Source organism: Phalacrocorax carbo, chromosome 3 (genome assembly GCF_963921805.1).
Source record: "Phalacrocorax carbo chromosome 3, bPhaCar2.1, whole genome shotgun sequence".
In the NCBI taxonomy this organism is placed as follows: domain Eukaryota; kingdom Metazoa; phylum Chordata; class Aves; order Suliformes; family Phalacrocoracidae; genus Phalacrocorax; species Phalacrocorax carbo.
This window is the reverse complement of record NC_087515.1, coordinates 77,248,530-77,269,889: the sequence shown is the minus strand read 5'-3', so window position 1 is coordinate 77,269,889 and position 21,360 is coordinate 77,248,530. Positions and strand designations below refer to the sequence as shown.

Below are 21,360 nucleotides of genomic sequence, written 5' to 3'. Positions count from 1 at the left end.
GGATGTGGGAGTTAAGGAGGTTGTATACAAGGAGGAAAATGACAAGGTCTCAAAGGCATTCCCAGTACTGTGCACGCATTTCAAAAGCCCGGTCCGTTCCCACTTGTTATTCAGCATTTTAAAAATCAGAGCATATCAGAATGATTGATGAACAACTGCAGAGGGTTGCCTTCCACTCAGCCTAAACCTTCTCCTCCAGCACCGACCGACTCAGCCCTGCCCTGCCTGTCACTGCCCAACAGACCAAGATATCACGGTCTTGTTTTCGCAAAGTGACCCCCTTCCCTCCCCGGCCCTCTCCTAGTGCTCACGCACACGCACAAATCCACGCGGAGCAGAAATAAGGCAAGTTCCCGAGGAAGCAGAAATCAAACCGAGGGTGATCGAGGAGGTCGGGCGACACGTACGCCGTAGCTCTGCAGACGCAGCAAAACACTGGCACCCATGGTGTGGTGTTTGGTATCTCTCTAATCTAAAATGTGGCTGCAAAGGAACTGGCACCGGATCAGCGGCCTCATCTGGGGAGGAACACAGAGGCTCTAGGGGAAAGACAAGAAACAAGCCTCTTTTCACATCCTACCACCCTTGGGCATTTTGTGCATCCCTTCTTTCTTCCCTGAAAGAGGCCTTTGTCACAGACGCGCAAATCCTATACGATTTATTTCACAGGCAGAGAAGGTCTTTTTATTTATTTCCCCCCTCCCCTTTTTCGCAGTTCGGCGGCAACAAATACAGCCCTGTGCTGCGCCCCCTCCCCTCCCCCTGGCTCGCTGCCGCGGCGGGGGTGGGGGGGCACACACACGACACGGACACGGGGGACTCCCGGCACGCAGGGGGCGCACCGCCCGCCCGCCCCGGCCCCCACAGCCGGTCACGGCGCTGCCCCCGGCCCTCCCGGCGCCCCAGGCCGCGGCCGGCGGCTCCCGGCGGGGGGGGGCGGGGGGGCGGCGGGAGGCAGCGGCGGGGGAGCGCGGGGGACACCCGCAGCAGCGCGGCCGCCCCCCCTCCCCGGCAGCCCCCGCACCCCATCACCGCTCGGGCGCACAAAGGAAACAAACGCGCCGCAGCATCCACCTTCCCCCCGCGGCCCCCGCTCCCCCCGGGCGGCGGCGGCGGCGGCGCGGGGGGCTCCGGCCCCTCCGTTACCTGCGGCAGCTCGGCTCGGCTCAGCGCGGGGCCGGGGCGGCGCCGCCGCACTCACATCCTCATCTTCCTCCTCCTCCTCCTCCTCCTCGCTCCGCTCCTTCGCCGGCTGCTGCCGCCCGCCCGCCCGCAGCGAGGGGCGCCGCTGCCTCCCTCCGCGGGCAGACGCGCTGCGCCGAGCCCCGGCCGGGTGCGGAGGCGGCGGCTTCGTGCGGCGACGGAGCCGCAGCCTGGGCAGGGATGAGCTCGCACGGGCTCTCCTCGCTGCTGCTGCCTCGCTTCGCCTCCGCTCCGCTCCGCCCGGGCGAGCGCGGCTAGGGCGCTCCCCTCCCACCGGGGCTCCTGACAGATGGCGCAACCGCAGCGCCGCCGCCGCCGCCCGGCCCCGCTCGCCCGCACGGAGCCGGCAGCCGCCTCCCCCCACCCCGCCGCGCCGCGCCCCGCCGCGGGAGCGGCTCCAGACTGGCAGCGCCGCCGGCCTATGGCGAGGCGCGACCGGCAGCCGCCGCCGCTCTGATTGGCGATCGGCGGGGGGGCGGGGCGGACGAGGCGGCCCCTCAGCGCCCGGCCACCACCCCCGGATAGCGGCAGCCGCCTCGGGCGGGCCGCGGGAGCCCGGCGGGGTTGTGCTGTACCATGCTGGGGGCTGCACCGGGCTGGGCGGGCAGAGAACCCGGGGTCGAAGCGGAGGGAGAAGGAGAAAGGGGAGGAGCGGCCGGCCCGTGGCGGGGGTCGCGGCCGGCAGCCGCCACCGCCGAAGCGGTGCCCGCGCCCCGCTGCGTGCTCTCCGCCAGGGCGCCCCGGGGAGGCGGGAGCCAAGCGTCTCAACATCCCCGATGAATGGGAGAACAACCTTAAGCAGATTACGCCTCTTTGTAAAAGCCAACATCTTGGCTTATTGTTATGATTTCTTTATCCCTAATTCTTGGAATTGGCAATAGTGGGTTATAAGGCAGCGGGGGTAATGAAATACACGCAGGTCTTCCAGAGTTACGGTTTTATTCCATCTTTTGCATCTAATCACAGAGTTTCAGCCAGCTGTGTCAGGAGGAGCGTGAGCCCCGCCATGGCCATGGGTACCAGGGGCGTACCCGCCGTCCCCGCAGCACCAGCTGGGCACCTTTGCTGAGGCTTCGGTCTTGTGCTGTACCCAGACACGCAGGCGCTGCGGTCCTACAGTCGCGGTGCACCTCGCACCTCAGAAAAGGTCCCTCTACGCTTTGTTCCCTTCAGGTCTTCAGCAACGTTGTAACACATCCTGGCATTTCTGAAGGTGTTTGTGTCCACCTCTGACGCCCACCAAAAGCACCGCACGCTCCAGCTTCAGGGCCCTTCTCCAACACAGCCATGCCCATGACCGGGACCTTGGATGGTCCCGTCTTGACAGATTTGCATGTCTCGCTGTCACTTGTCTCCTAAGGCTTGGAAAGGTCTTTTGCCTTAGCGCTGAAGAAATTGCACTATAGGCTTCAACAACATGTAAAATACAGATGCACAGGGAGAGAAACAGCAAAAAGAACTATACGACAAGTTTTCAGTAAAAAAGGTTTACATTTCTCTCTCCCTTCTGCTCCCTGGATTTCATTTTTGGCTGCCGGTATTTAACCAGAGAATCATTTCATCTTGATGATTTGATTTCCTGATGAAATTACAGTTTTACAGGTTCAAATGTAACCTCATTTCCTGTCAGAATGTCTACAGCTGTGTTTACAAGAAAAAAGTGTTTCACTTCTCTGCCTAGGTGACCGTGTAGGTGACTCTTGATCATTACATTTCAGGACCCTACAGAGTTTGTTCCACTAATTTGTATAAAGAATTTGGAGAGGATGGGAATTCCAAAAGAAAAGTGATGCTCTGTCACTTCTCATTTAAAACCTGATTATAGATGTATAGACGAACTAAATCTTCAGTCTCCTAGGGAGCTCATTTTTAGTTTCCCTCTAGTCTTCCCACTCAAACTGATTTTTTTAAAAAAAAAATATTTTACCATATAGAAGGTATAAACAGCACAAGAGGAGAAATGTACAGATCAATTGAAAAAACAATTTTTGCTTTTCATCCTGTTGGGCAATAACAGCAACTCAGTGGAGAGGTCTGGTTCTGCCTTTCCAGAAGCACCGGGTGAGATCCTGATCCTACGGACTTTGAGGAGCTCAGGCAGCAGCCGCTGGGCCAGTGGGAGGCCCTGGCTCAGGCAGAACAGAGCTGCTGGCCACAGACTGGCCTCAGCTGGCCCAGCACAGTCTGGAGGGAGAGCAGAGTTAGGAACTTCCATCTTGGAGACTATCAGCACTGCAAATGGTGCAAAATGTTTGCCTTTTTTTATGGGCTTATGCATAATCTTACCTCCACACAAGTCAACAGAGGTTTATGTTCTTGGAGATCTTAGGCACCTTGGAAGTTAATCAAAGAACCAGGTGTTCTTCCTGCAAAAGCTGTAGGAAAGAAATGCACTTAATTTTATAATCTAGAAACTGGGAATGAAGAATCCTTGTCCAAAACTTTGAATGCTCTTTCTGTAAATTAAAACCAGAATGACATAAAGAAAAAAAAAACCCCAAACAAAAAACAACCTGCCACTCTTTTTTTGAGCCAAACCAGAAAATAACCAACTAATCAATGAAAGCAGACCAAAACAATACTGCACATCAGCCACAGAGCCACTCTAACCCTGGGCAGATAAACTGGCTTGGCAGCATGCCGTAGAAAGTCTGATGCTCTGAGCTACTACAGCTGAAGAGGACTGAGTTGTGGAGTCAGAAACCAGGTGCTGGTAGTTGCATGGGAAGCATAGGAAGGAAGCCTTGGGTTTCCCCTTTAGGGAAGCTGTAATTTTTTTAGGATTATAAAGACCAGCAGAGCTGCTGTGAGTTCCTGTGGCCCCTGCGGGAGAGGTGAGACATGCTGGAGTGTTGCCTCTATGTGAGACGAGCCTGCACACGCCCGCAGCAGCTCCTACTCGCACAAGTCTTGTCCTTTGGCCTTCACCACCATGGTCTGACCATATTGATATCTGCCTTCAGGAACCACCCAGAAAATCTGACAGGCATCCACCCAGCTAAACAGATGAAATAATTAAATCTACCTACATAATACAGGAGCAGCTCTTTACATTCTCTTCTTACTCCCTTGACTTCTACTAAGCATCTTAGCCTGAAGTCTGTAACGCTGTTTTCTCCCACCTTCATCTATGTGGCCTTCCTCCTCATGATAAACTACTTTCTTTTTCTTTCTCCAACCTCACCTTAAAACAGTTATTCATTAAAATCTTAAAATAATGTCCACTGAAACGCTGCTTCCCCATCAGCTGTTTTCATGGAAAACATGAAAAATACTGTCAAAACCTTAATTCTGCCATCACATGTGCTAAATGATGTGGTGTCAAGATTTTCCCCTTTCTTTCCTATCTCTCTATAGAATTGCAAAAAGCCAGTCATACTATTTTTGCAGTTGAGCAGTATGAAAATTACGGAGCCTGATTAGGATTTATTCGTATAAATCGTTTAGCATCTGGGAATGCAATGCAACAGTCACAGAATGACATGAGTGCCTTTTGGACTTCTCAGCAGGCAAGAAATCAGTGACGGATACCATGAATGTATGCTAATAAATAAAAGCCACGGTTTGTACTGAAAGGTAATATTTTGAGAAACAAAACATGCTGAAGTTTGTAACAGCAAGGAGATGTAATGGCAGCTCTTTTGTAGAACAGGGCAGGACACCAGTTCAGTTTTCTTGGTTGTTTCAAACCACTGTTGGTAAAACCAGGCTGCCTGTCAGAAAAAAAACATCAGCATTACTCACTGGATTCTTCTGAGCCGTAATCTGTAAAAGTGAGAACCTAAGAAACTTGTATTTTAAAAGATCCCCAAAGCGTTAAGTTTTTCAGTGTCTTTTTTATCACCAACTTTTAGATTGAGACTACCTTTCAGAAGGATAACCAAATGTCATGTTCAAATTCTTCACTCAAACTAGTACAGTAATCACAGACTAATAGGTCCCTAATCGGCTTTGCCAATTTATATCCTCTCTTACGCTTCCTTCCTCTCTACATTGCTAACTCAGCGATGCTTCCTTTCGTTTTGGTTTTGGCTGTGTGTATGTTACCAGTTATAGCCTGTCATGTATAGCATATTATAGTAATAATTACAGAGTAGTGGTGAAAAAAAAGGATCTGAACTTGCCTACAGTATTTTAAGAGGCTGACAGTATTTGCCTGAAACATCCCACTGTGTTTTCAGGAGGTGCTTCGGCTGGGGAGTGCTAAATGGGTCCTGCTGACTCACAGGTGATTACTGACTGCCAGGGGATGCTGATGTGGCAGGTCTGCCTCCCTGGGGAGACCACCTTTGAGGTGGGAACAGCAGCCTGGAAGTGGAAGGAAAGGGTTTGAGCTGAGCTCTTCATCCTGCCTGTCAGCGCTGATCACGCTAATACGTGGAAGCTGAAGGAAGGGTATTGGCAGGGATAGGAAAAAGCACTTTGCATTTTGTGTAATAGACCATTTGTGGGAGCAGGTAGGCAGAAGAAACTTGATCACAATTATGTCTTTAAAAAATAAACAGAAGAGGCCTTCTTTATGGCTGTAGAGGGCCTAATCTCAAATGTTTACATTCACAGCAGCCTGTTTGTCTTCTTGTCTTAGAATGTCCCTAAAACAGATTGGAAGAGGTGTTTCCTCAGACACTGCACAGAGGCTTTCCCAAACCAGCAAAGCATGTGCTAAACTCAGAATAACATCTTCAAATGGGATCATGCAATTTCTGAAAGTTACATGTCTGTGTATATAAGCTCTGGATGTGTTTGCACTCTCTGTGGCTACACATGGACATGGGGGAAAAAGCCACACATGGGGCTACCTGAGGAAATCCAGAAATAACATAAAGATATTAAAACCATCTTTTGATAACTTCCAGACTTATTAGAAGTTGCATCTTGCTAAAGTCAGAAAAAAAAATCTTACTCTTACTTTACTTACTCAAATATACATTTTAAACTCTCTGTGAAAGTTAGTAAAATGTATTGACTTTAAGTAAAAATATTTTTTAAATGATAGTGAGGAGCCTGCGGGAGGAGGACACTGGGGACAGCAGTGCATCTATAATCCAGCCAAGGAATACGTTAATTCTTTTTTGGGGACAGTACCTTTTTGAAGATACAGGAAGCATTGTGTATATTACATTACATAATTTTGTAGAAATGAAGAACAGTTGATTCACTTAAATGTGTCTCATTGTCTTCCTTCTGCTGTCAGCATTAGCCCTCTGCTGAGCATCAGAGGAATGCTGGGAAGGCTGGCTTCCTATGGTGGAATAAACCTGGAGCAAAAAGCCTGAGTTTACTCTTAAATATCACTTTCTTCACTTACTTATAGAGACCAACCCTGTAGCAGATGCATTGACAAATTGCAGACATACACTCTGTCTTCCAGAAAATAGGCCCACACAGGGTTTTGTGATTCCCAGAAGCATATACTTTCCAAAGAATTACCCCCAAATGCCAAAAAATAGAAGTAAACTGTTTCTTGTCTGTCACTGTTTGTCTCCAAACCACGCTGTGTAACAGAACTAACATAGCAGTCTTCAGGTCTAAAATGTAAGCGGGTGCTAAGAAATACTTACCCCACAAGGATATCTCAGATTACCCCAGGAAAAACATTGATTTTAGTGCTTCTGTCCCCAACAGATCAAACATAACAATGTCTTCTTACTTGTACGGCATGAAGTTTAATTACTATTTGTAAAGATTTAAAGATATTCTGGCCAGGCTGTACCGCAGAAGCTCATGAAGAAAATTAATAATTCTGTTTCCATTGTGGGTCTGGATTTCTGCACAGTGCCACCTCCTGAATGTGAGGAGAGCAATATTTCTACTTTTCTCTTTAATCCTTTTGGCCATTACATCATCAAATGAGTCAGGATTCTCTGGAAAGCAAGACCCACGATCCTGTGACTAACGACTGCATCCACTCAGGGAGGCTACAGCAAGGTTATGTAAACCGTCCCAGTTCTGGCACTACCCAACTGTTGAACGCTTGACCTTCCACTTCTCATGTTCTTTTAATCTATTTTTGGATGTGATTTCCCAGGGTCTTTTTTTAATGGTAAAATAACCCAGAGATCTGTCATATGGGAGTAGTCTCGCTCCATATGTATCGTTAGCAAAGACATATGCTAATGAGCTTATTAGAGGGTTGGGAGAGTCATTTGGCTGCCTGCGCTCCTCCTCCTGGAGGCTGCAGAGTTACTACCCAGAAGCAGTGGGCTGTCATCCTCCGTCTGGGAAACGATTAGGAAGGTACAAAGTGCACATCTTACCAGAGAGTTTCTAGCTGTCTGCTGACAGTGGAGTGCTGGTGGGTGGTCCCGCGGTTTGGGGCAGGGGCCCAACTTCTCATAGAATGTCTTACCTTCTTTCTCAAGCCTGTCCCTTTCTACTCATGCTCATAGGGGCTATTTTCACTCTAGGGGCCCTGCATTTGTCCCTGTCACATACCTAGAGTCTTGAAATACTGCTTTACTGATACTAAACCTATTTCTAATGACACGTTGACTTGTGGACTGGATTCCACATAAGGATTAATAAGATCCGCATTTGCTTTTAGCTTATTAATCAGAGTTTCTCCCAATGCTGTTATCTCCAAGGAAAACACATGCAAGCCAGCAGTGTGCTCATCATACTCCTTGCCCACACCATGTCTGCTGGCACCTGCAAACGGATGTGATTCAGTGCAAATCTCTCACGAAGCAACCATCACCTTGGCTGTCGTCACGTTGGCAGCACCACGGGCTGCTGTTGTGGAGTTGCAGGTTTGAGTGCCACCGCCCTCGCTTTGCCCCATTCTCACCTCTTGTAGTATTTTGAATTGACTATTTGTTGACAATGTCAAAGTGAACATGTGCCCTCATTGGCTTAATTTCTAACTGGGAGCCTTTTTCGCTCAGGAACTGTAATTGATCCATCATTAAGGATGAATTCTAGATCCTTCAACTAAAGAAAAAACAATAACCATGGCACCATGCCATAGCTGCCTCTATGCAGATAGACCATGCTCATCATTTGGACATTCCCTAGCTTGTAATGGAAAACAGATATAGGATGTAGTGAAGCCAGGCAGAAGGAGAAACAAAATAAATGCAGCCACACTGCTTTCTGAGATAGACACGCAGCTGCATGCTGAACAGACGCATCAGCACTAAGCTGTTCACCCAAGTGAAGATCTAAAAACTCCCTAAGACTGTTTCTACACAGAAAGAGTATCTGGTCAGTGCGTGCAACCAAAAGACTGGAACAGATGATCATCTTGCTGAACCGTTCAAGATTTGTGTGATTATAAAATCTTAAAGGACTTAAATATAAGAATTTTAAAAGACTTAAAAGAAGATTCCTCAACAAGCATCCAAAAGCTGGAGCTTACCCTTAGATACACTAAGGGTAAGATGCAGTTTCCCATGTGAATGCAAGATTTAAGACGGACAAATCTAGAATTTTTAATCCATTAAGTAGAAGAGAGAAAACATGAGAATGTACCCATATGAATGCAAAAACCAAATGCATAGAGGTAAAAAAAGCAGACAAACAAATTTGAAAGGGAAACATGAATAATCTGAGGGGTAATAAAAGGTGCTCTGCATAAAGGCTTTGAATACAATAATAATGGAAAGAGAAGTCATTGAGATCAAATGTACTGATAAAAGACAAAATATAAAATAACATTATGAAGGAGGCAGGAAGTGAGACCAAGAGTGAGATTTTGCAGGCACATAATACTAATGCAGTTCAAAGGTGTGGAAAAAGAAATGCTGCTGTAAGCCTCAGACAACCTCATCATAAAAATACAAGATGGCATCAAAAGACTGTGCCAAATCAAGCCCCGTGATAGAAACAGAAAACCCCTCAGGAAATCAAATGCAAATCAAGCAGTAGGGCGGTAATAAATATGTGAAGCGATAAAGACTTCCTCAGCATTGTCTGACAGATCAACTTGGTCAACCAGAGCCAGTTAGAGTACTATAATAGTGGTAGGGTGGTATAAAATTCAAGCTGCCATCGTTATTCTGAAGTACCTTGAGGGTGAGGTCAACAGGGCTGTTGTGGGTGCCACCATGTGAATGACTGTACCAGCTCGGACATTTGTTACACAGATCATGATGACTCTCTGTGCATGAGTGTTTTGCTGCACCCTTCTCTTGTGCACTTTTCCTAACCAACAGGGTGCTCTTTCTTTTCAGATGCCTTTGCTTTGCTTCACTTCAGTGCTTTTTTGGTTGAGAGCTTAGAAGAGTTGGCTAGTAATCAAACTACTTTTGCCCAAAAAATGCTTTTTGGGTGTCTCTGAAGCACTTCCTGGAGTGTGCTTCCACTTTCCCCATGCTATGACTGGATGAGGAGAAGCTAGGCAAGCACCGTAGCCAGACAAGCTGCGCATCTGCAGACAACTGGAGTTCATTATTAAATACCTTCCTGGATGAGGATTATCTGCTCTGGAGAAGCGGAATGATTCCCAGTGCTTCATGACAAACAGTGGTAATAGAGCACTCAGGTAAGTCAAATGGCTCCTCTGCAAGATTATGTGCCTCATCAAGATACAGAAAGTTGGGAATGGCACTTAGGATCCCATATGCAGAAGAAGTGAGTAATGCCTGTCAAGAACAGGACTGGGATTAGTTGGGTCTACTGGGAGGCACATGTATCTCACAACCTTCTGCTGCAACAACAAGGAAACTGTATGGCAGCAGCTGGAGCTGATCATGGCCACAACCTGTTTTGAGAGAGTTCAGGAACTGGATTAAAATTTGGCTGAAAACACAGTAAAGTGCACTTTCCTGACGTGTCATTCACAGGCATCTGCTGACCTGCATGTACAGTTGCATCTAAAGATAATCTCTAGAGGGCCTTAATTTTAGTTTTTTTTAGTTTGGAGTACCAGTTCCTACAGTAGAGACAGCTGGTAGCTTTTGGACTGAGTTCATTATCTCCACAGAACCAAGAGACACCCAAACCAAGAAGAAATGTCTAGCAATCGTGTTCGCTGTGAGTTGTTTCACCATTAAGTTTGAGGATGTAAAGCAACTGAAGCAGAAAATGACACTAAATCACTAGAGAGCATTTTAAAGGAGTTATTGCCAGTGGCTCTCCATGAGGCTGAAACTGCAATGCTACAGTTTTGAGGTACACAAAGAAAAGAGGGAATTAGATATACATAGCTGACTTCATTTCCTGGTCATGAAAGTACAGCAATTGAACCAAAATATGAAATCCTCAAATTGCTAGAAAAATGGATACAGAAAGGCACAGAAAGCAATCAAGCCAATTATTTGCCATTGTCAAGGAAGCGTCTGAAAGGAATCTGAGAACAAACCATATGAAACAAGTGCTCATATCTATCATTTTGTAGAGCTGGGCACATGCCAAAGGAGAACTCCCACCCACATGCATAAAGTACTTGAATTATCGAGACAGTCTGAGCATACAAGATAGCATCGTAGTTAAAGGCAGTTGGCTCACAGCGCTCAGATCACACAAGCTTCCTTAGAGCGCCTTCTGAAACTGAAGTGTGTCTCCAAAAACCTGGAGATGTCACTGTTTGGCAGATATGATCAGGGATATCAAAGACCTGGTAAACAGTTGGGGTTCACATGGGAATGTGCAAAACCAACCCAAAGCTGATGAAATGTACATAGCTTTTGGTTTGCCTGTGCTCTAAATAAGGGGCAGCGTGGGAATGAACTTGAGCATTGGTAGCACATTGTCCACACTGTTTAATTGTCACTCCAGGCTTCTCTTGGGTGACTCAAACTTAGCTTTCTTTAAGACAGTCTTCTGTGTAAGTGACTACCCCACAGATGGGTGGACATGATCTAGGCTGTTCCACTTGGAAATTGGGACCAGGGATCAGTCCCTGACCCTCCCTTATTCAATGGGGTAGACATAGATATTTATGGGTGTCTCAGTCAAAAGTTAAAGTTTGCTTGTCCCCTCCCATCCACACCGCAGATGCTTTCCACTACTGCCTAACAGAGCTGACGTAACCGAGCCTCTGAAATTGCCTTGGCTGCTCATCCCTCCCTGTCTGCGCACACATTGTGGTCAGTCTTTCAGGCTGTCAGACGCTGCACTGACCACAGCAGCGATCATTTCAGCAGGCCTGGTACCCTCAGCCTTGTGCTTTCAGATAATGGCCCTGACTTGGGCCACTCTTTTCAGATGATTTACCTTGGGAGAGGAGTCCTACGTCACCATCATGTTACAATGACAAAGCTTAATTGCTGCTTAAAATTGATGCAGCCCTATTAAAGAAAGCTGCTAAAAAGAAAACATGTCAAACCACTCCTGAACAGAGAAACATTCCCTGCAGAAAGTGTTAACAGTGCTCTGGTAAAAATGCTTGCTGTCAAGATGAATATATACCTTTGGTACTTAGCTCTGGCAAACACCAGTGGTAGTAAAACCAAGAAATAGGACAAAAGGTTAACACCTATGTGCCAGAGCCTGCCACTGTGGGCAAGCTACAGTCCTCTGACTGTTAAATTGATAAAGCCGGACAAAAAAGTATCAGCCCAAAATGACTAAATACCACAGCACCAGAAGTGCAGGGTCATTGATTTTCAGTGGGAGAAAAACCTAATATGTGTTTCAGTATTGGAAAGTGTACATCTGACTTTTTACAATACCTCACAAACCCAGGGGGTTTGCAGCCAAGCAAGCAGGCCACCCAAAGAGAAATTATGTCTATAGATAGTCGGTTAAATACTATAATGTAAACAAGGAGCAGTATTCACACCCTCTCATTTTTTGGGACAAAATTAAATGTTGCAGAGAAAATCACCTAAGTAGGGAGCATTACACCAGGACTGGGTGTGGGATCATGTCTAGGGACCTCAAAAACCTCAACGTGTAGTGTTCGGTAAATGCAGAGAGCTGCAGTGTGCCTCTTGGCTATGCTGGTACTGGCAATTGCAGTAGGGTGGGAGTGGCTGGGGTGCCTGCCGAGGGCTGCCTGGAAAGGGGTGCCCAGTTCGTTCCCCGCACTGCTGCCATGTGAACTGCTCCATGCCCCTTGGACAGCACACACGGTGAAGGGGTTGGGGCCGAACAACTTATTATCTTGTCTCTTCCTCTTTCTGTCTGTGCCTGTGTACAGAACAAGAGGCATGATGTTTTGGGAAGACTTGAAGGCCAGCCAAAATGAAAGCGAGAGAAATCACTGGAGCAGCCAACAGGCTGCAGCAAGAGGGAAAAGGGGACACTGAAGTAACTAGCAGTCTTTCCATTAATTTCAGGGCAGGCTGGATCAAACCCATTTAAGCCCAAGGCTAGAAACAGGAAATGTCATGCTGAATATTAGGAAACAAACTGTGGCAGTGAGTGCAATCAAGCAATTTGTGCACAGGGAGGGAGCAGAGCCTTGCCCTACTATCAGTGGTAACATACTATAACAGCACTCTAAAATCCTTTAGAATGAGTTCCCTCACTGTTATCTTATTATTAAGGATTTTTGTTTTTAATCCATTGTGCTCTGAAAGCAAAATACAAAGAGAACCCTCTTCTTCCCTCCATCCTTGAGAACAGCAGGCCGTTTCAGGCAAAGAAACCTCTGACACTTCAAACAGCAGCAGTAGAGCTAACATTCTTTAATGAGTTATTTGGTGACGTAACATGACAGTGCCCAAGAGATTCATACTTTGAAAAATATTTTTGTTATTTAAATTTAAGGAAAATTTAAATCTCAAGCCAGGAGGCCCCTTTTCTCTTTGGGGCCTGTTACTTTGTTCTGCTTTGAGGTGTGCAAAATTTGCTTTGACATCCCTTGGTTTTGGAATATTTTAAGTGAAAGCTGATATTTTGACAAAGCAATCTAATTTTGAGAGGTTTGTGTTTCAGCACCTCACTAATGCTTGGAGTGAAATGGGCCAGATTCTCAGCCCAACAAAAAGAGCAAAGAACCATGTTAATTGCCCAGTGAGGCAGTTCCCATAAGATGAAGGGAATCCTTAGGTTCAGCACAGTGAAAAAAACAAGGGACTTCACTATGAACATGTCTCACGGATGTAAAGAAAAAAGATCAGTTACATAAAACCAGTGTTTTATATCACACCATGTGTAGTGTACACCTGACTCACTTACAGTCTTCTCCTGAATCTCTGTGGATGGTTTCCTCTGCAAAATGCACTTCGCTAAATACTATCACTTGAAAAACTAGAGCTGGGAAACCCTCCGTAAACAATCTCAAGACACGTACAAAATCAGCAACCTACGGCTTCTCCCCTTTGTTCTGATCTGGTCTATTCTTGTGGGCTATTGCTGGCACAGTACTTGTGTCGTGTCCCACATCTTTTTTAAGTGCAGAGACTCAAGATCTGATCAGTATTAATGACACTAGGAAACTAAGGGCATTACAACTTAACACTGTGCAGTGCAGCACACTGAACAGTTCCCCCAGTTAGCATCACATGACGTCTTCTGGAATGGGAAAGCCATATCATCATGCTGCTTTTTTCAAACAGATTTGCTACTTTGGCGAAGCTATGCTGCTTTGGGAATTCAAAGACTTCTGTGAGAAGACAGGGATGAAGATGAGGCTTTGTATGCCTCATGCCATGCACCAACAATCTGGAATGAGACTTTCGGTATCTGGTGGGTTAAAACATGTTAATGCTATGCTTCTTGGAGTAGATCTACCTGTAAAAGCAACTAGAGCTGCTAAATGCAAGGTTCTCATGGAAAAGAAAGGCAGACACTAAGAATGGAGGCCTGGCCTAGCTGAAAGCTAAAACTTGCCTATAACTGCTATTTTGTCTATACCCTTAATAGAATTTAACTTCTGTTCTCCTTAATATCAGTTTGGAAGTCAGCAGCTGTGGCAACATGTACGTGCTGGGATAGCTTTGCGGCAGAGGGAGTTCTTCGTGGAGGTCTGCTATGCTGCTCGTTGTAAAGATCTGAGAATACACAGCACATCTGACCCTGCTGTATTTTACACCCTGGGCAATAAGGAGAAGGAGAGCTGTTCCTTCTCCTATCTCCTAATAGAAAGCATGAATGGCCCCTCTTTCCTTTTACTGACCAGAAAGGATTATGAGCTCATAGCCTGAGATGAAAGGATGTCTGCAGATGCTGTGCCTGGACAGGCATAGAAAAACAGCATTTGAATAGTGTCTTGCTTATTCATGCTAAATACCCCAATTTGAAAAAACAGTCCTCTGAAAAGCTCTTGCTCCTCGCTGCCATTTCACAGTGGGCTCAAACCTGAAGCCTTTCTTCTTGTGTGGGGAAGGAGCACAGGAGGTCCCTACCGTTCCTCCACCAGGTCCCATCATGCCTCCAGAGCCAGTTGCTATTCCTGTGCCAGCCTTGCCTCCAGTGTGCTCGCTGGGCTTACTCCAGATATACTCATGCTGCATGTGTAGAGGGGCCTTTGCAGAATTACAAACCCCACCAGCTTTCCTAGCAGTTATGCCAACTTGTGCACAAAAGAGCAAAGTTTTCTTGGAACTGCAGTCAACAAATACAATAGCTAGTTCTATGTTGCATATCTAATGTTGTAATTTTCCAGCTTTTGAGTTATAACAGGTCTTCATCCTAAGGATCAGTTATTGACAGTGATATAATCTGTGCTCGGACAATTATGGAGCAGTTTCAAAGTTGCAAGGAAGGAAGTGAACATGTAACGAAGGTAATTTTTTTAGAATAGTAGATGCATGATGGTACAAACGAAATGCTAGAAATAGTTCTCAAGAGTGGTTGGTCAGTCAAAAGCCAAGTGAGATGCTAAAAAATGTCCAACAGATACCATCTGAGGATGTATCATGTATCTAGTAACTGCAACATTTAAATTTCGTATTTAAAAACTCATATAAGAATAAAGTGAATGGTGGAAGAAGCCATGAGGAGCTTGACCAACCCATGTGCTAGAATAGTAATATGAGGCTTAGGCCAAAATTAGGCCCAAATAGCCCCCAAATAAGGGGACTTATAAGAAAGACAGGGACAAACATTTTAGCAGGGCCTGTTGCAATAGGACAAGGGGTAATGATTTTAAACTAAAAGAAAATAGATTTAGACTAAATATAAGGAAGAAATTTTTTACAATGAGGGTGCTGAAACACTGGAACAGGTTGCCCAGAGAGGTGGTAGATGCTCCATCCCTGGAAATATTCAAGTTCAGGTTGGATGAGGCTCTGAGCAACCTGATCTAGTTGAAGATGTCCCTGCTCCCTGCAGGGGGGTTGGACTAGATGACCTCTAAAGGCCCCTTCCAACCCAAACAATTGATGATTCTATAAATTCAGCAGACTCCAGGATAGCTGACTGATAACTAGTAAAAGAAGTAGGGGAACAAGAAGGCTCTTGCAATATAGATACCTGTTCTCATTCACCTAAACAGCCTCTGTTCATTGGGCCAAATGAAGGGAAAAAAAAAAAGTAAATTGCTGTGTTTGAATCCAATAGTTAGTGTATACAGAATTAGCCATCTGCACTTCTATGTAAGTGGAGCTGCTGCTAGAGAATGGGACATCAGTGTTATCACCCACACTGGTGGCCAAAGAGAAATGTGCTCAGTGGGGAGCCCTCACTCCAATAGAGTCCGTGGTGGCAGCCCCAGGGTCCTCTACCGCAAGAGCGTTCTGGCTTTCTCCTGTGAAAGAAATTCCCTACTTGTGCTGTCAGTTTGCTCAGTATGTTACACCTTATTCTGAAAAACAGTTCTCTCTTTTAACATATTTCCATTTAATACATACATGCAAACTGAATGCATACTTAAATTTATATAACTACGACTAATTGAACTCCTTTATAAGAATCTGTGATTTTTATTGTTATGTAGCATGGGTTTTTCATATGCAGTTTTGGAGTACGTAAATCTAGTAATTTCTTTATTCTTCACCAAGGGTGTTTTCCTCAATCAAAAGTATTCATATATCAATGGTAAGAGCATTCAAAGGCATTCAGGCCCCATAAGTTATTCTACACAATACAAACACCCAGCATTCAATTCTGTTCATTCATCTTCACCTACTGCTGTCATTTAGCTACAAAGCTATTCTCTTTCTTTTTTTGTTATGCAAACTTGGCAGATTTAGGCTGTGGATGAGATATGTTTGATGATTACATGTTTGCTTTGTACTGAATGGACTCAAACCCTAGTTTTCTGTTTCAAGAAAAAAACTAAGAACTTAAAACTACATGTTGGAAACTCAGGCCTGTCCAGCTTTCCAGCTGAAAAAAAAAATATTACTAAGTTTCGTGTGGTTTATGAGACACTTAAGTGGTTCATAAAGCCTGATGAAAACACAAGTTTCCTAATCTAGAGTTATTTTAAGAAGTAAACTATTCCAAATTGTCAGACCTGAGTTTAAGACTTATACTAGTACCAAAATACAGGTGGATTTCTCCAAGATTTTTTGCTTGTTTCTAAATGGACTTTGCTATTTCTGACAAACTGGAGTATGTTGGAAAGGGAATTAATTGCCTTACAAGTACACTTCCCATGGCTTGAAAACCATGAATGTTAAAACAGCCTGTATGTCATTTTAAGCAAGGCTTTACTTCTTAATCTCCAGTGTACCCATAACCTCTCAAATGCCATTTTTCATCTACTCAGCCACTTTTCATATAATATCCCCAAACTAGCAAAATTCTTCTTGGAAATGCTTTATCGTTTTGAGTATTTTGACTTTCCTATATGCATTTGGAATGCAATATCAACTTAATAAATGAAAATATATAGGTATTCTCTTTTTATAAAGTGTCATTCTGCAGTGAGTAGAACTGTGAAGTGCCTTTGTTTCAGTTGTTTTCTTCTCAATTATTGCTAAAGGCTTTCAAAAATGGAAGCATCTAAATGACAATTGATGAGAGCACTTTCAGGACTGCTCATGCTGTCACAGTGGGACTACACTGCTGTGCACTTGCTATATTTAGTGGAGTCGCTCCCAGTTTACACTAGTACAGATGAGAATATTCACAGAAATAAAGGCTGCGAAGCCCCTAGAAAGATGTCATCTTCTGTCTTTGCTGTTTTAGACCTCAATTTTCCCATCATCTGAATTCTGCTTTGAATCTCAACAGTTCGTTAAGTCCTGTGTGCCAGTGAAGTCAGAATTTGGAAAATCTGTTAATAAGTTGCTATTGGGGAAGGTACCTTAAGATGATGGACATGGTATTGGATTTTACTGAAGTAACGGTGAAGAAGATTTAGGAGGCTTATAGAAAAGTACTGGATGATTTAAGAAGTAAAGGAAGTTAACCGGAATTCTGAAAGATGGTCCTGTTGGCCTTGCAAGACTGACACTCTTCTTGTTTCTTCCATGGGAAAGGGGACATCCCAGCAACCTCTGCCCCCACCCAGATACTCTGACATCCTTGTGCATAGCATGAGATATGATAAATTGAGATTCCATGACCTCAGTTGTGATCACATCTCTAATATTTTTAGCATAAACATTTATGTCCAGCTTAATTCTCTCTTCCTTTCTGTATGTGGTACCTAAACTTTAGCTCAGCTTCCTGGAGCTGGGATTTTTATGTGTCTGGGTTTTGGGGTTTTTTTCTTTTTTTTTTTTTTGTTTTTAAAATTTTACTTCAAGCTTTCAATCTCTTAAAAAAAGATTCTGAACATTTTATAGCACAACCTTTGCTCAACCAAGCAATACATGGACTTCGTCTCATGAGGCACACAACTGGGATAGATATGAGAAACTCAGTGAGGTATCTGAAATGGCTCCACCACCCACCCAACTTATCCCCTGTAAGTGACCTCTCTGAAGTCAACAGGCTTCTTAACGCTACCTACAAAGTGATCATTTATATTAACTGTATGCAAACTGAAAGCAGAACAGACAAGTCTCTGAAGACTAAGGCACACCACTAGCACCCCAAAACCTGACAATGTCCAAGGCCTTTTTTTCCACTCTTCTTTTCTTGAGATAGCTTTGTTTGTAGTATTCAGTATTTACTCCTCTATGAGGCCTGCTATCACCAAGTATTAAATAAATAGCTCTGGAAGGTGCCTTGAGGAATAAAGTTGTCCACAGTCCTTGCCCAAAGGCAGGTCCAGCTATACAAGAATGATTCCCAATTTGCATCTCTCACATTTGCTCTTAGAAGCCAAAAGTGATGGATATTCCACAACCTCCCTAAGCAACCTTTTCTACTGTTTACTGTCCTTATCACTAGATGAAGCTGTCTCTAGCACCAACCCTCAGTCTCTCTTGGTACAATCTAAATGCATTACTCTTGTTCTATCTCCAAAGAACATACGAATAATTTCTTTTCTCCCTTTTTGCATCTCTTTTGTCCTTCAAGCTCTTAATGTCTGTCCTTAGGTTTGGCTTCCCCTTTTTTTGGCTAGACTGATCACCTTCAACCTTTCCTAGTAGATCATGTTTCCACCACCCTCACCTTTTTGTTTCTGTCCAATTACTCCACATCTTTTTTGAAGCTTGGTGCCCCAAACTGGTTGATATTCTCCAGTAGAGGCATTATCAACACCAAATAGAACAGTAAGATTAAAGCCCAAGTCATCAGTCTTGTAAGCCCAAGTTTCCATCAAGCTGAGGTGCAATCCACTTCCTTCCATGGGTTGCTCAGGCTTACAGTGACCATGAGCAGAGGTGATATTTGAAGATGTAATAAGGAAAGCCTGGAAGCCAAACCAAAGGAATGGAGACCCACTGCAGGAAGCACTGTGCAGACAGTCCCTCTGTGTTTTCAATATGTTTGGATTAATGGAATATAACATGTTAAGAGATCTTAGCTTGTCCTAGGAAAAAACCCCAGACCAATAGCCTATTTATGATGTAGATTTGATAAGTGCTGAAGGGATTCAAGAAATTATCCAGAATGAAAACAACTGGAATCATCCAAGTCTGAAACTGGTGAAGTGTGTGGGGAGTGTCAGGGATTGTGACACAAGTGCTTTGATTTTAGCAAACCAGAAGCAGCAGTGGAACAAAAACCTATAATATGTGGGATGTTGAACTAATTCTTGGGTGATTAATAAAAACAACATAATTTGTTACTTACATACATTAAAAAGTGAGGCAAACATTTAGCCACTTACTGTGGATGAGATAGTTTGTCGAGAGAACATCCAGGCACTACCATTTGACCTGGAAAAATGCACAAATGAGAATGGGCAACGAGAAGGAGAAAATTTTTCAGATGTTTTAAATTAAGAACTGTGCCTGGAAGTTAACTTTCTACTTAACAATGAAACCTCATTTTAATCCAATGCCTGTCTACTGTAAGCAGAGCTACCACCAGTCATGCCTCTCTTAGTACAGTGCTGACTTTACGAGTTGCACGTGGTTTGTAAATGAGGGGATAAATAGGATACCAAATGCTCTGTGCAAATTTACCACAAAGACATCTGGATCTGAGAACCTCCCAGCAGGCAAGTTGCTAATGATATCAAATATTTCCTTCAAAGAGAATGACTTGGTTGGGTCTCTGTATTCTTTAAAGAGCTACAGGAAGTTCAAATAGGAAAACGGCATAGGTTTATTTTTAGTCATGGACAGAGCTTCCTTCAAAATAATATGCATCTCCGCCTTGTGAAGTAACCTGCTCCTTAGTTTTATGCACTCTCAAAATGCTCATGCCTTCCTGCCTTTCAGAATTAATAATATTTCTTTTGAAATGGCAATATTTCAGCATGGCAGTCATGAATGTCTTTGTATATCTTTTGGTCAGGGATATGTGGCCCTAAGGGAAGCATAGTTTGGGTAACTTTGCTTCAAGGATTAACTTTCATCAGCCTTGGGATTGAGGAGGGACGTGGCATGGTAGAGAGACAATGATGCCGTGGCAATTCCTAGCCACTGGTTCAACTAAATGGTGCAGTTCAGCAGATCCTGCTTGGTTGCTCTTTAGGACCAGCCACTACCAGTTTGACTTTCGGCCTTAAGGCATTGCTTCACTGTCTTATATCTGCCCTAGCTGGATTGGCTGCATGGAGAAGTCATGGCAGCTGAAAAAGGCAGCTTTCTGCTGCTCCTGTAGAAATTAAGGGTAAGGGCATAAAAGCCTTAGGGATCTGTGTAGCCATCGGTGTCCTAGCCCAGGTTTTGGGACTCTGGATAGCCTGTGTGTCCCTAGATCACTTACCACAGCTTCCTCTGAGCACTGGAACTGTGTTGATGCAGCCTGGTGCAGGATCCCATGGCCCCAGGGCTTTCCCGCACATTGAAAAGCCCAAGGCTTTTCTCAGTCTAAATAAATATGTTGCTAAATGTTGCTAAATACATCACTAGAGTACTCAGGGAGCCCCATCTGTTTAGTCTGTAGAATACCTTTTAACTTTTTTTTTTTTTAAACCCACAAGAGGGGTCTTTGCCTTTAAGCCCAGTCCACACAAACCTGTGTACACAAAGTCCATTTTTTCCCGGAAAGAAAGGCCCCAGGATGGAGGATGTTGACATTGGAAAGATTTCCTAGTCGAACTGTTTTCCTGCCCTGATTCCTCTCTGAGGTCCTGGGCATGATGTGCATGTGGCAGTAGGGGCAGAAAAAGGAGGGTGGAAAAGCCTTGAAAAGGCTTTTTGCTGCAAGTTGCCAAGTTTTGTATAGTAACTGGCTGTAGAAACCAAGCTTCTTTTAGAAACCCCTGCTTGGGGACATCCCTCCTTCTTCGGGGGAATCAACCCAGGCTCATGCTGTGGCTGGATGACACCCAAGAAAAGCAGAACTATTCAATGCTACCTGTCCCTGCCCTGCTCTTTTCTACCAGCTCATGTTTACTGTTGCCTGTGGACTTCTTGGGGTGGCCTTAGGTGGGCTTTGGTTGCCTTTCCTGACTAACTGTGTGGATAGCCAGGCTTTAGCGGCCTTGTGTGAATCCTATGCACCCTTAAACAGAAGAGACCACTCTAGTTGTGGCATTGGCAGTGAGAGTTCATAAAAACTCGGTGTAAATTGGATGAGGCTCTTTAGTTGATGATGAGAGAGGGAGGTGGCTGGGGATGCCTCCCAGGGTTAGTACCAAATGGTGTAAAACCACAGCTTTCCTGTTCCCTCTCTGCAGGGTTGCATGGACAGCTGAGACCAAGGAGGCCTGCTGAAAGGAGAGAAAGGTGAAAAAGTCTTGGGAAAGATGTGGCTTGCTACTCCAGCTGCCCTTCTCAGGATGCAGCCTCCTCTGTTTGCAGCTCCCTTTGTTCTGCCTGAAGTGGCTGTATACAGCAGATGTCCCCAAGCAGGTGCTCTCTTCTTTTC

General features: G+C 44.8%; 1 protein-coding gene across 3 annotated transcripts in view; it reads right to left on the bottom strand.

Annotated features, from left to right (window-relative positions):
* Window positions 1–1,558, bottom strand: part of FYN (FYN proto-oncogene, Src family tyrosine kinase) — a 143,484-nt gene extending 141,926 nt beyond the window's left edge. The window contains exon 1 of one of the 3 annotated variants that reach the window (XM_064447449.1): window positions 1,147–1,558. The gene's annotated coding sequence lies outside the window, so the exon portion shown is untranslated. The remainder of the gene's footprint in view (window positions 1–1,146) is intronic. The other 2 variants (XM_064447447.1, XM_064447450.1) reach the window with 2 other exon arrangements.
* Between the last annotated feature and the right edge of the window lie 19,802 nt (window positions 1,559–21,360).